This window comes from Heterocephalus glaber, unplaced genomic scaffold (genome assembly GCF_053883595.1).
Source record: "Heterocephalus glaber isolate CG9 unplaced genomic scaffold, H.glaber_assembly_v1.0 deba00001504, whole genome shotgun sequence".
Taxonomy (NCBI): domain Eukaryota; kingdom Metazoa; phylum Chordata; class Mammalia; order Rodentia; family Bathyergidae; genus Heterocephalus; species Heterocephalus glaber.
In genome coordinates, this window is record NW_028258324.1 from 51,387,220 (window position 1) to 51,401,742 (window position 14,523).

Consider the following 14,523-nt stretch of genomic DNA (forward strand, 5'->3'; position numbering starts at 1 on the left):
TATTTCTCCCATGACAAATGGGAAAGTATGCCCTGCCTAAATTGTGCTATCTCTCTCTGATCCTCTTTCTCTGCTTCTTAGGTAATCTCAGAGGTAGGTCTGCTGGTTAGCTTCCCAAATATACATTTAAGTCAAGAATGAAATGCCTGATTTTCCTGAAGGCAGTCCATGTCGTCAATCTCACAGAAATATCTTCATATCCTAATGTTGATTTTGAGGAGAAGCAACAGTCTTTATCCTGAACATATACTTTCCACAAGTCAGAAGGCTTGAAGAACCTGTTTCTTCACAGATTCTACAGAGATGATGTGATACTTCGTTGGAGATTCAGTTTTGTATCCTTTCAGTAAACATGTGTCTTTTCTCTGTTCTCAGTGGCTCATAACCGTTTTCTTTAAATGAGCAGTATTTAGCAATTTTGACAAATCACCTTCAAAAAGAAGAGTTTCACATAAAATCAGCTTGAAAGTTTCTATACCTTCATTTGCCATTGGATCTGGACACACTTGATATTCTAATCAAAATACACAAGCCTAAATATCACATGACTCCTCTTATATGAGAAAGCCAAAATATAAAAAACACAAGATGAAAAATAGATTAATAGGCAAAGGGGAGAGAGACCTTTTGCAAAAGGAAAAGGGACCAAGTGATGGAGAGAGCAGGGAGGGAGAATATAGTAAATGGATGAAAAAAAATAATTAAAATGTATGTGTATATACCAACTTTGTACAAGGAATGCAATCATTATGCATTGCAAACATATACTAATAAAATCAGTAATTGAAAAAATTAAGAAAAAGAATAGAAACCCAAACTTCTAAATAATGAGTAAACATCTGCTCTCAAAATTCTTGGTCTTTCATGTTGTCCAACCTTGGAATAAAACCTTTGAACTGGATATAAATTTAATTGAATGTTTTTACAAACCTGGTTTTAATTTTCCCAAATGGAAGAGTTAAACTGCTCTATTGAGAAGTGACAGCTGTCAGTAAAAAAAAGATAAATGCCCTCCCACAGTACCCTAGTGCCACTGTTATGAATATAATCTGTTTACAAAAACAAGAAAGTATATTTAAATTGCTTTTAAAGCTTTATTGAGATAATAATATGCAATTCACATTTTTGAAGTATGTATTTCCATAGCTTTTTTTTTTTTTTTTGGTACCAGGGATCAAACTCGGGACCTTGTGTTTGCGAGGCAGGTACTGGAACCACTGAGCTAAATCCCTGACCCTCCATAGCTTTTTAAATATTCATAATGATATGTTACCCATTACTACAACCTAATTTTACTTTTTTCTTACCCCCTTCATATCATACACCCATTAGCAGTTATTCTTCATCTCTCTGTAACCACCAATACTGGCAGCCACTTATGTACTTTCTGTCTAAATATTTATCTCTTCTGAACATTTCATTACAATGTTATAATGCAACATATCTTTTGACTGGTTTGGTTCACAAAGTGTTTTCAAGGTTTATCCACATATAGCATGCATCAGTAGTTTGTTAATGTGGTGCTGGATAATATTATAAATAAAATGTAAAAGCCTTCTTTTGCAAGTTGGTTTTTCCATTTAAAAAAAAAGGAGAGATGGAGTTAAGCATGCAAAAGGTTTATTGGTAAAGCTGTGGTAAATATCTGTTTAAGGAAGACTGGAGATAGGATTGTGTAACAGGCATGCCAGGCCACATTGTAGATCTCTGAATGGGATCTGGTAGAGCAAAGATTGCCATTAGAGGCCCTCTAGTGGGAGGACATGGCAGGACTTCTGTGCCACCTTTTGTGCCACCACCTTGCTCAGACATTGGATAGGGGCAGTCCTGAGAATAAGATGACCTCATCTGGAAATCTGAAGCAAAACCAAACAGAGCTAACAGCTGTTAACTAATGAAATTTCTTGCAGCTGGGCAATGATTCTTTCCTTAGAGAACAATATGAGGGCCATATTCCTATAGTTAGCTTAGTTAAAATAAGTATCTATTAAAAATAACTTTGGCTATGTGGGCATGCACATTGTGGCTGCTGAATTGATGATATGCTTTCATTGCAAATTCATTTCTTGTCTCCACTCCTTTAGCAATTCCTTGAAAGCAGAGACTCTCACCTCCTTGTTTTGAGCCAATATTCTTCAAATTCCAATCTTTAAACATGTTGGGATTCAATAAATGTTGTTGATTGACACGACTAGTTAATCAAGATAAACTTTTTTCACTTGAACATGAAATATTTCTTTCTGGGAGCTCAATAAAGCATTGTATACCTTCCACATTTGTAACTCTGTGCTAAGAAGTACTGCAGGAATTCAAAGAGCATGTGAAAATTGGTGCAAGGCTGTTGTGTTAGCTTTTCAAAGGTCATACACTCAGTTTAGAGATACCAGCAATAGAGACCATCACTCTATATAATATCTACTAGCCACAGCATGCCGACAACCACACTCCACTTTGAATGGTGCTGTTTAGGTTATAGGCTTTAAAGACTTACATCTTTGTTAATTCCATAGCTCCATACCTCTAGAGTCACTTATTGAAAGTCTTATGAATAGCATTATATATCCTCCACCCTGTCCCCAGGTCCCTAAAACCTTTCCAAACTCCATATACCTTCTTGTGAACTGGAAAACTAATCTGTACTCCCTAAACCATGAAATTTGCCACTGAGAAACTATATATTCATAATTTGGGAACCTGTAATGACATGTTATAACTGCCAGGTGATCTAATCTCCAGACACATACAGGTATTGCTTTTCATTTTACTTATTGAAGATGGAAGAGTTTTCTCTCATTTCTATGATGGATCATTATGTACTTCTTATGAATCATGGTGGCAGTATGATAAAATTAAGAAATTCCACTTATTTCATTATGAATGACTTCACTGCTCACCATGCACAATAAAACTGCATCATTGTTTGCACATGATGTACGTGTTTTAAAACACAGTTCTTTTCAGACTGTACAGAACACTGAGAGATTATAAAGAAAGCATTGACAAGTTTTCTTTAAATTTCTTTGGGGTAAAAACAATGGAAACAGTTTTGGGGGAAAAATGGAAAGCTAAATAGCTCAAAGAAATTAATTAACTAAAATTTTGCTTTATACACTATGATTTTAATCACAACATGAAATAACCATGTGCATTTGTTAATTATCATAATCTTTTCAAAGAACAGAATAGAGTCAAATGACTCTGTTCAAAGTATCCTTAATACTTTGGACACCTATACAGAAATTTCATAATGTCTTTGTAAAGAAGCCCTATTTGTAAAACACACATTAAATTAGCGGAGCATTTTGCACATTTATTGAGTGGTTTGATATACATGTAGATTATAGTTTACTTTAACTAAAATATAGGTACTGTGTAAAAAAGAGGCTTGATACAGCTCCCACTACCAAGTATCCTTCCTATATTCCAAGATAAGAAAGTTGTAGAAATTATAGATATGATTGGATTTCAAAACACTAAAAATTAAAGTGTTTGAAATATTTTAAATGAATAAATTATAATTGGATCCTGTTGCTAGTTTTAACATATTTAAATTGGTTATAGATCATAAAAATTTATGGTTTTTTATAAGAGGGTTTTATACAAACATTACTTAAAAGATCATCGACTGTCAGAGGTCGAAAAATGAAAGTACAATTCTTTTTTTTTTCTTTTTGGTACCAAGGATCGAACTCTGGTCCTTGAGCTTGTGCAGCAGGCGGCAAAACCACTGAGCTAAATCCCTGGCCTGGAAGTACAATTCTTAAAGATGATGAAAGTGAAATATACTTAGCAATAATGTAATATAGATCAGAGGAATACTAAATGCCTATTGTGGAAAAACAATAACTGGGCTGTTAAGCTATACTATTGTTTCTGTCTTTTTGAGTAGTTTGATTTCCTGAATGACTGAAAGTTAAAGAAATGATAACATATAGTGAACATAATTTCAGCTCAGAACCTACTCTTTTCCATGTACAGGTTGGTGCGTCCATTGCAAGTTGAGGCTCTCCTTTTCACATGTGCACACACATGCATACCATCCTCCATCTTCACTGTTCAATAGTCCTCATCATCAGTTCTCTTCTCAAATGTTGGCAGATAACTGTAAGGAGAGTTATACTAGTCTTATTTAGAAGATAACCCTTCAAGGTAGCTTCCCCCAAAAGTTAAAATTATCTAATTACAGGGATACAGGCATACCATACTCATGTTTATAGCAGGACAATTTATAATAGATAGATCTTAGAAACAACATATATGCCCATTAACAAATGAATGGATAAAGGAAATGTAGCATTTATGTAAAATGGAATACTACTCTGACATAAAGAAAGATAAACTTGAGGAATTTCTAGGATGCAATTTGGGAACATAATGTTAAGTGAAATAAGTCAGACACAAAGCTTATATATCACAGTTTTTTGAAGTTCAGATGCTTCCATAAATTACTTATTCAATTGTTACAAAAATGTTTTATATATGCTCATTTATTTCATTTATATTACTTGTTTCTATTAGTTCACTGAAAAGAAAATTTTCTTCTAATCTGTGTTTCTTCTTTGTAAGAGAGAATCTTTTCTGTTGATGTCCTGTATTCTGAGTAACTACTTCAAAGATAATGATACACAATGTATTAACTATTGTTGTCTCTTGTTATTATCTCTTATTATTTTGTTAAGAATTTTTGTTTTCTTTCATAAAAGTAAAAAAAGAAGGGAGAATAAAATCAGTAAATGAGTTGAGAAAAATGCTTGTTATATTTTGGAGGGGTAACATTGAGCCCCTGGTGGCTGTCATGATTTCTAGGGAACAATGGCAATTTACCCTGGAAAAATAGGCAGGATCTGTGCAACATGGGAGTGCATTTCAGGGTGTAGCAAGCCGACTCTGCAGGTCTTTGAGAGGCAGGGAAGGAATGAGTCTGCTACTGATGGAAGAACAAGGCGACAATACATGCATTTGTCTTTTACTTAATACAAGATTTTATGTGTCAGGAGATATAGTTACTATTTTTTTTTTATTTTTTAGCATCATTAAAACTTTAGATATACTTGAGGCTTTTCTCCTTGTAGGGAAGTGTGAAAATACATAGTCATTGTTTTTGACTGTCAGTTGCTCTTCTTGTTTCACTGCTATAAAGTTTCTTTTTATTCAAATTGTTAAAGTACTGGGTCAAAAACGGGGTTTAAGTAGCAAATAGATGATTCAGAGAGTGAAGTTGCTCCTCACTGAGTACAAGGTTGTATTACAATAAGGATTGTTCTCAGAAGGAGAATGACACACAATTCAAATAGAAGATATATGAGGAACTAGTGAGGCTGGGAGTATAGCTCAGTAGTAGAATGATTGCCTAACATACTATGAGATCTTGGTTCAGTCCCCAGCACTACATAAACAAACAAACAAACACACTAGTGTAAAAGTTGTATTTGTGTGTGCATTTTTAATAGACTTTAATGGTAATTTTACTGTCATGCTGGCTTTTACACAGTTGTCTTGCGAAAGCAATTTCAGAATTCTCATTAACATAAGAAAACTTTTTAAAGACATCTCTGAATGTATTTATTAAATGCATATGTAGAAATTTTAATGTATTAAGTGTTTATTATTTTTGTGAATCACTTACTAAATTAAACAATAATAGAGTTAAATTCAACAATGAAATGAATGGATTCTATCATATTCAGCATAAGATACTTGGACTCTCTTGGCTGGTTTTACTCTATTTCCCAGATTAAATTATATTACAAATTATGTAAAAATGGGTTCATCATAAACATTTGAAATGCTATCTGATAGAGTCAGCATTTTGTTTCCATTACATATTATTAAGTCATTTGTATTATCTTAAGCATTTATAACTTTTAAAACTCCCAGTTTTAAATGTAGAATAAAAAATATATTTGGTATGATTTTTCAGTTGAGACTCTCACCTGGGTGGAGGTATTTACCGCAGTTTATTAAACAACTGTAGTCTTTGTTTCCTTTTCTGGCCTGACCTCATCAGGCTTCTCTGACTTTCCAGGGCAAGTGTTCATTGATGAAAGTGAGGGTTACTTCGTGGCATGACCAGCCTGAGGGGGGCTGTGCCAGAAGTGTCTGGTACTGCACTTTGTGCAGAATTGGGGCTACATCCTAGCCAATCCTGACCCTTTGCACACAGCTTCACTTCTAGGATAGGAGTCCTTTGTACTTGGGGCAATTAAATAGTGTGCCTTTTGTAACTGGAAAATTGGCAATATCTAGAATATACATCCTTTTCTTCAAGTGTACACAGGGTGCAGTTATCCTTCATTTTGAATAACTTAGAGTCACATGCTCCTGTTTAGTCTCTCAAGCTGCCCCCCTTGGGAGCATCAGCCTTATCTTTTAGCCCCAACACCATTAGGGCTCCTCCCCTGGCTAGGTGGGTGTGTTAGTGAGGATGTGGGAGTGAAGGTTTGTTCTCTATCCAAGCCATGGAATTCTTGTATAGGGTTTGGGGGGCTTTCAGGGCATTGGTGTTTTACAAAATGGTCCTGCCTGTTTTTCATATACAAGTTGAGTTGAAGACCATTGTGATAGTACTTTCTTGGATCAGAGGAGCAGAGTGGTGTGCTTCTCTAGGTATAGTAAGTAGACCATATGCACTAATTCAAAGCTTAGACTGTTTTAGTAATTCTCAAAGAAAGAAAAAAATTCTCAAATAAATAAAAAATCACAAAACCTAATTGAATGATTACTATATGCACATTACATATGTTATGCTATTTAGTCTTCACACTAAGGAAACATTTTGATATTACCATCTTGGACTCTTTGGCTTTTTCCCCCTGGTACCAGGAATCGAACTCAGAACCCTGTGGTTGTTAGACAGGTTTGGTGCCCCTGATCTACATCCTTGGCCCTACCATCCTGGGTTCTTGACCTTCATCCCTATGTTATAGTGCTCTCTCACTGTTTTCACATCCTACAGCCTCACTCTGCTTCTTTACTTTGGTGTATTTACTGCATAGAATTTTATTTTTCAAAACTTAAGTACTCTAATCCTAGGTCTTTGAGGTATCTCCATACTGATTTCCAAAGTGATTGCACCAGTTTACACTCCCACCAACAGTGGAGAAGGGTTCCTTTCTCCCCACAGCCCTGCCAGCATTTGTTATTGGTTGATGTCATAATAACAGGCATTCTTTTTGGGGTGAGGGGGAATCGCGGTGTTGTTTTCATTTGCATCTCTCAAATGACCAGAGATGTTAAACAGCCAGCTACTTCCCTATTGTATATCTTCCCAAAAGAATTAAAAGAATCATACCACAGTAATATATATGCACACATATTCATAGCAGCACATTTTTAATTGCTAAAAGTTTGAACTAGCCCAATTGGCCATCAACTGGAGAATGGATAAAGAAAATGTGAGTTTGTTTTTTTTAACAAAATGGAGTACTACTCATCCACACAGAATGAGAATTGAGATGATACTCTTAAGTGAAATAAATAGGACACACGTGTAAATACGGAATAGTTTCTCTGGTGTGAGAAACTGATAGTGCAAATAAGGATCAAAAGGCATAGTAGATGTTGTGAAATAGGATGAAAAGGTCCAAAGGGGAAGGGGATCCAGGAGGGATTGGGGAAAAAAAGATGAAAACCGAATTAATATGAGAAAATGAAAAAATGGAACCAAAGTCTTTGTAAATAGGGAGGGATGGAGGGGTTGAAGAGGAATGGGGAAAAATAAGAACCAAGATAGATTATGTAAAGGTAAAAATTCTCAATGATGAATGTCATTATATTCCATGCCTAAAATGTAGCAATAAAATTAATTTAAAAAAACTTAAGCATTTAGTTTACTTTTTTATATTTCCCTCCTCTCAAATGTAGAATCCATGAATACAAATTTTCTTTTGCTCATTGTAATATGCCAAATATCTAGATTAATAATATTTCCACAACCAGAACTCAGTTTACTTTTTTTCTGAATAAATGTCTACTCATCTATCATTATCCTTAACTTCCTATTGCCTCCTTTTTGTTTCCTTCTATTCTGATTAGAAAATGTTAGAACTTAAATAGAAGTCAAAATTTTAGTGCCCTACAGGAAAAAAAAAATCTCTGTATTCTCATAGTTATTGTTACTCAGTCTGAATGACTCTGGCCTATAGGGGTGATTTTAGGAAAAATAAAATGTGTGATAAAATTTCTTCCGCATTTAAAAAATTCCAATCACATTTATATTAGTAGATTTACATTCCTCCCAGAGGAATTATAATGATAAATATATGTTTAATAACTACACAGTGGTAAAGCACCCTGACTGAACCCCCAAGGGAAAAAAAGAGTTCTAAAATACACATAATTAGTATCTTAGTTTTTTTATTTGTAGAACACACAAAGAAAATACCTATTCAAATTCACAAAGGTACTATTGGGATTAATTAATGAATATTTACAAAGCAATCATAATGAAGGGAAAACACATTTCCTTCATTATTTCAAAGGTGAAAAGGCAAATAATTTCTGAAATTTATAGTCATTTACTTATATATCTTGAATGTTCAGAGTAGTTGCTGTTTCTATAATTATTGTCCTAAATCACATGCTATATAATGCTCTTTTTACTTCTGTACATTCACAGTTACAATAGCCCTTTGCTCTTTCCACAAAGTGGATTCAATCAGTCAATGCATAATATATTAACTCTTCTTTCCAAAGGTAACTTATTTTAGCAAATTTACAGGTTGTTTTAGTCCTTTTGTTATTTTTCCTTTGTCAAAGTGATAGACTTTATTTTGTCATTTGAATATGATTTTGTATAAAGATACTGACTGACAATTTCTCTTCAGGTAGGTATGGATTTGATGCTATTGGTTCTGTGACTATTATACATGACTTTGTATTGCTATATTTCAATTAATAAGTATTAAGATGTAGGCTCTGAGAGAATGAGACACAGACTACAATCTTGTTGATTTTCTGCTATATTTATGTATATATGTTGGCATATGCTAGTTCAAATCTTTGGCATTACAACTAAGTGCTTCTGATTTTTAAGTGAGTTCCAAATGTGAATTTTGATTTTAAAATTTTTCAGAATACTCTATTTTCCTATTCATGTTTACCTTTCTACCAGCGTGTTTTCAATAGAATGTAGCAGGTTATTTTCAGTTGATAGTCTTTTTTCATAATTTAATGCATATTACACAACCAGCGATTGTTTAAAAGCACAAGGGTTACATGATTAGCTGTGGTATTTTTATAACAACTTCTAGTTAGTTAACTGGCACCAAAAGCCAAGGACACAGCCTGGAACTATGTCTTATTTTTGCATAATCCCTTGCTTAGCCAAAAGCTTTATGGAAAAAGTGAAGTTACACTTTTCATTCATGTTTAAAGAGGATGATTAATATGTCCTATATCTCCTTCCCAGGCCAATACTTTTCCCTCCCTCAATGGCTAGAAACTTAGCTTTCCTGTTTGCTTGTTTGCTCTTTGGTCTAGGAAATATTTTTGCTAATAATAGACAAGAAATGTAGGGAATAATAAGACACACTGTGGAAGATCAGATGTAAAACTGAATTATAAAGTTATTTAAATGTCAGATCCTTTGTAGGTTGCAAAAGATACACAAAATTTGTTTGAAGGTTAAAGGGCTATGCCCCACTATAGTAATAAAAATGAAGAGAACATCACTTAGTTTTCCTCTTTCCATCTATAAAATATAAAAACTAGCTTCTCTGGTATCTTATACGAATATGTATATTCTGAAATGAACCAAAATATTAGCTACTCATATCATTGTGATTGTTAAATCATGTAGAGATGAGATAAAACTTTGAAGTTTAAAATTGAATTTTAATTCTTCAGACATGATGAATTAGCCAGATTTTTTTTTCTCAAAACTGACAAAATATTTCACCAGTAAGGGAAACATTTAACGTGTAGTGAAAGCACAATGCCCAAGATTGCATACATGCATCTTGTTTTATTTATATTTCTAGATGTTGCAAAACTAAATTGTTGGATTTCTTGTTTTGACGGAATTGTGCTGAAAAGTAACCTAATACTTCTTTCATGGTGCTGTTAAATAGGGTTGCAACTTGAAAGACTTAAAGCCTATAAGTGTCAATTAACACAGGGTTTGCCAGGAACATGCTTTGCTTGTTGAGATCAAGGTTGACTAAGATTATTAAATTTGTTATGCTTATCTTTTAAAGTAGTTGAGTAGAAGAAGAAAATATATTACCATATGCACATAGATATTTACTTCTTTACAAATAAATAAAAAACACTGTATTTCATGTCATCTTCTGTGGTGCATTTTTTCCCATTTGACTTGTTTCTTTATTAACTTACTTGTATTTATGTGAAATAATACTTCTCACTTTTATAATAAAGTGTTCTCTGTCTTGAATCAAAATTTTGACTTTTATAAAAGCTAGGTAAAATAATTACACATATAAATATGTCCTTTTTATGGTGCCTTAATGGGTATATTTGTCTATAAAATTCCTATAGGATTATGTGGAGCTGAGTCTTTGTAGTACAGCTCAGCTCTTGGATGGAGAACCTATGACTGCTTTCATTTTTTATTTAATAGTCCATAAATTATATTTAATAAACAGTCACACACAATCTGCTTACTATATAATGTGCACCCCAGTAGCTAGCAAGTGCTGGTTAGAATGAAATAATCTTTTTTTATAAATGTATTAAAGATATGAAACGAAACTTGGAAGTCATAGAGGAATGTAGTTATAAGAGAAAGAAAGCATCACTGGGGCAGGGAATTTAGCTCAGTGGATCCACTGCCTGCCTTGCAAGCGCAAGGACCTGAGTTTGATCACTGTAAGCATCAAAACTGAACTCATCAAGCATTTAAGCAAATGTTGGAAGTTTTAACAGACTGAACATCTCATATGGCACAACAGGTCTCAAATAATATTTTTTATCAATTGGACGAAATACGATAAATTATTTATGTTCAAATAGAGGTTTATTTATTCAAAAATAACAGTGGGAGAATAATTCTTTAGCTCTGAATTTTAAAATCATTAATATTTTGTGTGCCATGAACCTTAATATCTGTATACCTTATTCATGCAATTAATCATGCCTGGTAGTTAGTGTTTCTTGACTTATTGCTTTGTTTAATTATTCAGTTCTTTTGTTGTCTTTAGCCCCTTTTATCGCATATCCATGAGCATGGCAGGGAATAAGACTTTTATACATGTTTCTATGTGTGTATATACACACACTTATATATTTACATTATATAGTATATTATATTTTATATTTGTGTTTATCTTTGATAGTGTGCTCTGAACTCCATACATTTTTAAAAATATTATAAATTTGATAGCATTTGAAGAATTCCAGAGGACTATGCACTATAAAATGCAACGTGACTATCATATCCATTAAAGGTAACCATTGTATAATTATGATAAAGTACATCACATATAAAAGATAATGTCTGGGCAGGGGATTTAGCTCAGTGGTTCCACCACCTGCCCCTCAAGCACAAAGACCTGAGTTCGATCCCCCGTACCAAAAAAAGAAAAAAACATTTTTTAAAAAGGATAATGTCTAAAATACAAATAAACAATTACAAAAGACTTGAAAACAAGGAGGGGATCTATGGACTTATAAAGAATTTTAAGTTAGTGACTACATGGTGGAGGAATTGAATTGAATGGCAAAACCATCTTTTACACATTGGAATGCAGGATATAGTCTGAGAGTAACCTAGCTCTGTTCTCTTGTCAATGAAATAACGCATTAACTTTCAGGACCTTATGACAAGCAAATTATTTTCTGGAGTTTTCTAAGTCTTGGAGTATATTAATATATTAATATACTTGTCTAGTTATCTGTGATCAATCTTTTTCAACTGCTAAACTGATCTAGAAAACTGGACATAGTTTCTTCAGGTAAAGAATGGTTGAACTAAAAACATAGCAGAGGTATAGTCCATTTGAAGATTTAGTAATCATTGAACATTAAAGTTTAAGCAACACCAGGAAGAAAGGTGACTTATTACAGATTGTCATGAGCAAAAGTATCATAATTAGGCTTCCTCAAAAAGTCAGGGGAAAAGTCAGTATATACAAAGGAGAAGCATTGCCTTGGCAATAGATATATGACATTAGAAGCAAGCTATTAAAGTGCCTTCAAAAAAGGTGATTAATATAAAGAATTAGATAAGCTATATTGGAAAATCAGAAAACATTAAATAATTTAAAATAAGTTAGTGCTTTCTAAGCTCAAGTAATTTAGAATTAGCCCACTAAACAAAATCACAGAGAAGAAATTTTGGACAAAAGTAGTTATGTATCTATGTTTTATCTCTGAGGTAGGAATCAGCTATAGTTTTGAAGCCTAGATTTATTAAAATAGGAGAGAGAAATATTAATGATAAATAGTAAATCTTTCCGAGCTTTTAATATGTTGTATATAAGCTGAAACTTCATGTGTTTTCTAGTAACTTTTATACCTCTTACTAGAGTATTTATCTCCAACAGAATAGGAAAAGAGAGACATTTATTTGGTTAATAACCAGCTTAGCTGTTCAGAATCACCTTTATAGTGTTTGGGATTTGAAGTTACAGGGGTGGATAATGAGTACTTATGAATAAATATCCTTGATGCTCTCCAGATAAGACACAAAAAGAAGATCGAAGTCTTTTGTTAAGTTCATTGATCATGAACCTAATTTCAGGATCTTCCTTTAATATCCTGTGGGTCAACAATTACAGATCCTAGGAGACTGCCTTGAGCTTGCTAAGTCTCCATAGAATTTGGACTCTTCTTAGGTCCAGTGAAATATGACATACACACTGTATTTGACTAAAGAAGGAACTAAGATAGAAATTTATATGTAAAAACAGGACATTAAAAAATAATGTTAAAATCCATATAGGGAAAAAAGAGTAAAGATAATTTAAAAATACAGTTTTCCTAAAAAAAATCTTCTCAATCCTATCTCCTTTTTTCTATTTCCTTTTTACTATCTTGCATAATGGTAAGAGAAAGAACATAGAACGGATTATTTAGTTATTCTAAAATTAAGGTGATAAGCTGTTTTTTGTTTCTTTTAGGCCAGCATATATGAATATGATTTGGTCACTCATACTCAGTATTATCATATAAATCTTTGCTGTCCTATTAACAGCTGATATCTATTGAGTATCTTTTTTCATAAGTAAGATGTCACGTTAACATTTCAGAAATTAACATATATCAGCTTGAGATTATTTTGTAAAATTTCCATTGAGCTGGGTGTTTTAAATTAAATCTTAACTCTTTATTTTTTCATAGAAATTTTGTTACAAAGATATAATCAGCTCACTCTGAAATGGAGACCACTGCCTAAGGAAGACTATTGGAAAACCCAGTGAATTATTTTATCAAAGTTTGCCATCATAGATTACATTTATAATTTGAAAACATGAAAATATGGGATAACTTCTTGACTATATAAGAAAAAATTCTACATCAATTATGTAAGCATTTTATATGAAAGTATATTTTAACCTAAATTATCCAGGTAACTCCTATAGTTTTCTATTCATCTATTTTGGGCTTAAATTATCCTATAATTCTTTAAGTGAATAAATTGACTTTGTTCTTTATTGTGTAAGTGTCTTTGGTGCTTCTGTAGTAGCAGCAATTATTTACTGTTGTAGAAGCTTATAGTTCAAAATATTTGTTGGAGAATAATCATACTGGTGTTCACATATTTTGAGATGATGAATTAACTATAAGGTATTTTGTCAGATACAATATAATCAGACAAAATTATTGAGTTTTTAGAATCATCTGGTCAGTGAGGCAGAATAAGCATCATTGTCCCTGTTATATATTAGGAAACTGACACAAAAGTGCTTAGATAACCTGACACAGTCAAAAGATAAGTGAAAAAGCTTAAAATTGAATGTGAGTATTCTGAATCTAGAGTGGGTGGATGCAATCATTTATTAGGAATGTGCTTGTATATTTTAGTGTTTCAGCCTGTAGAATTTGAAATTTTATTAGCTCACATACTTGCATTTTATGAAGTGCTACTTTAATTGAATGAGAATCTATCTCTTAACATCAGCATTTTTACTACCCTACTTTTTTATGAATATCATCATAGTCAGCCTTTGATATATGCAACTTCTGCTTCTGCTTAACAAAATTGTGCACATACATTGCACAGTAAAGTGAAAAACTCTGAAACCCCATTAGCCAGGGCACAGTTGTTAGTAGCAGGTTCTGATTCTTCCCCACACAATGCAGTCAGCTGTATCAAGCTGAAGCATGAGGATAATAGCCACCCCCACTTTTAACAGATACAGCATTCGACAGACAAAAAATTTAATTTGTGTTAATTTTTTTGTTTCCCTGTACATATATTTCTTTTGTAATTTTCTTTTTTTACATTCAGCTATGTTAATAGCCTCAGCAAGTGAATCTTGCAAATTTGTAGTTTGCAAGTACATGTGATTTGTTCAAATACTAGAAGTAGAATTGAGCCGAACAGGCTTGAGTGTAAATACA

At 33.0% G+C, this 14,523-nt stretch overlaps 1 long non-coding RNA gene across 3 annotated transcripts in view; it reads left to right on the top strand.

The window, feature by feature from the left end:
* LOC147825341 (uncharacterized) overlaps positions 1 to 13,289 on the top strand; it is a 41,923-nt gene extending 28,634 nt beyond the window's left edge. For all 3 annotated transcript variants that reach the window (XR_015441139.1, XR_015441140.1, XR_015441138.1), the window contains exon 3: positions 82 to 13,289. This is a non-coding gene — a long non-coding RNA (uncharacterized LOC147825341). The remainder of the gene's footprint in view (positions 1 to 81) is intronic.
* The last annotated feature ends 1,234 nt before the right edge of the window (positions 13,290 to 14,523 follow it).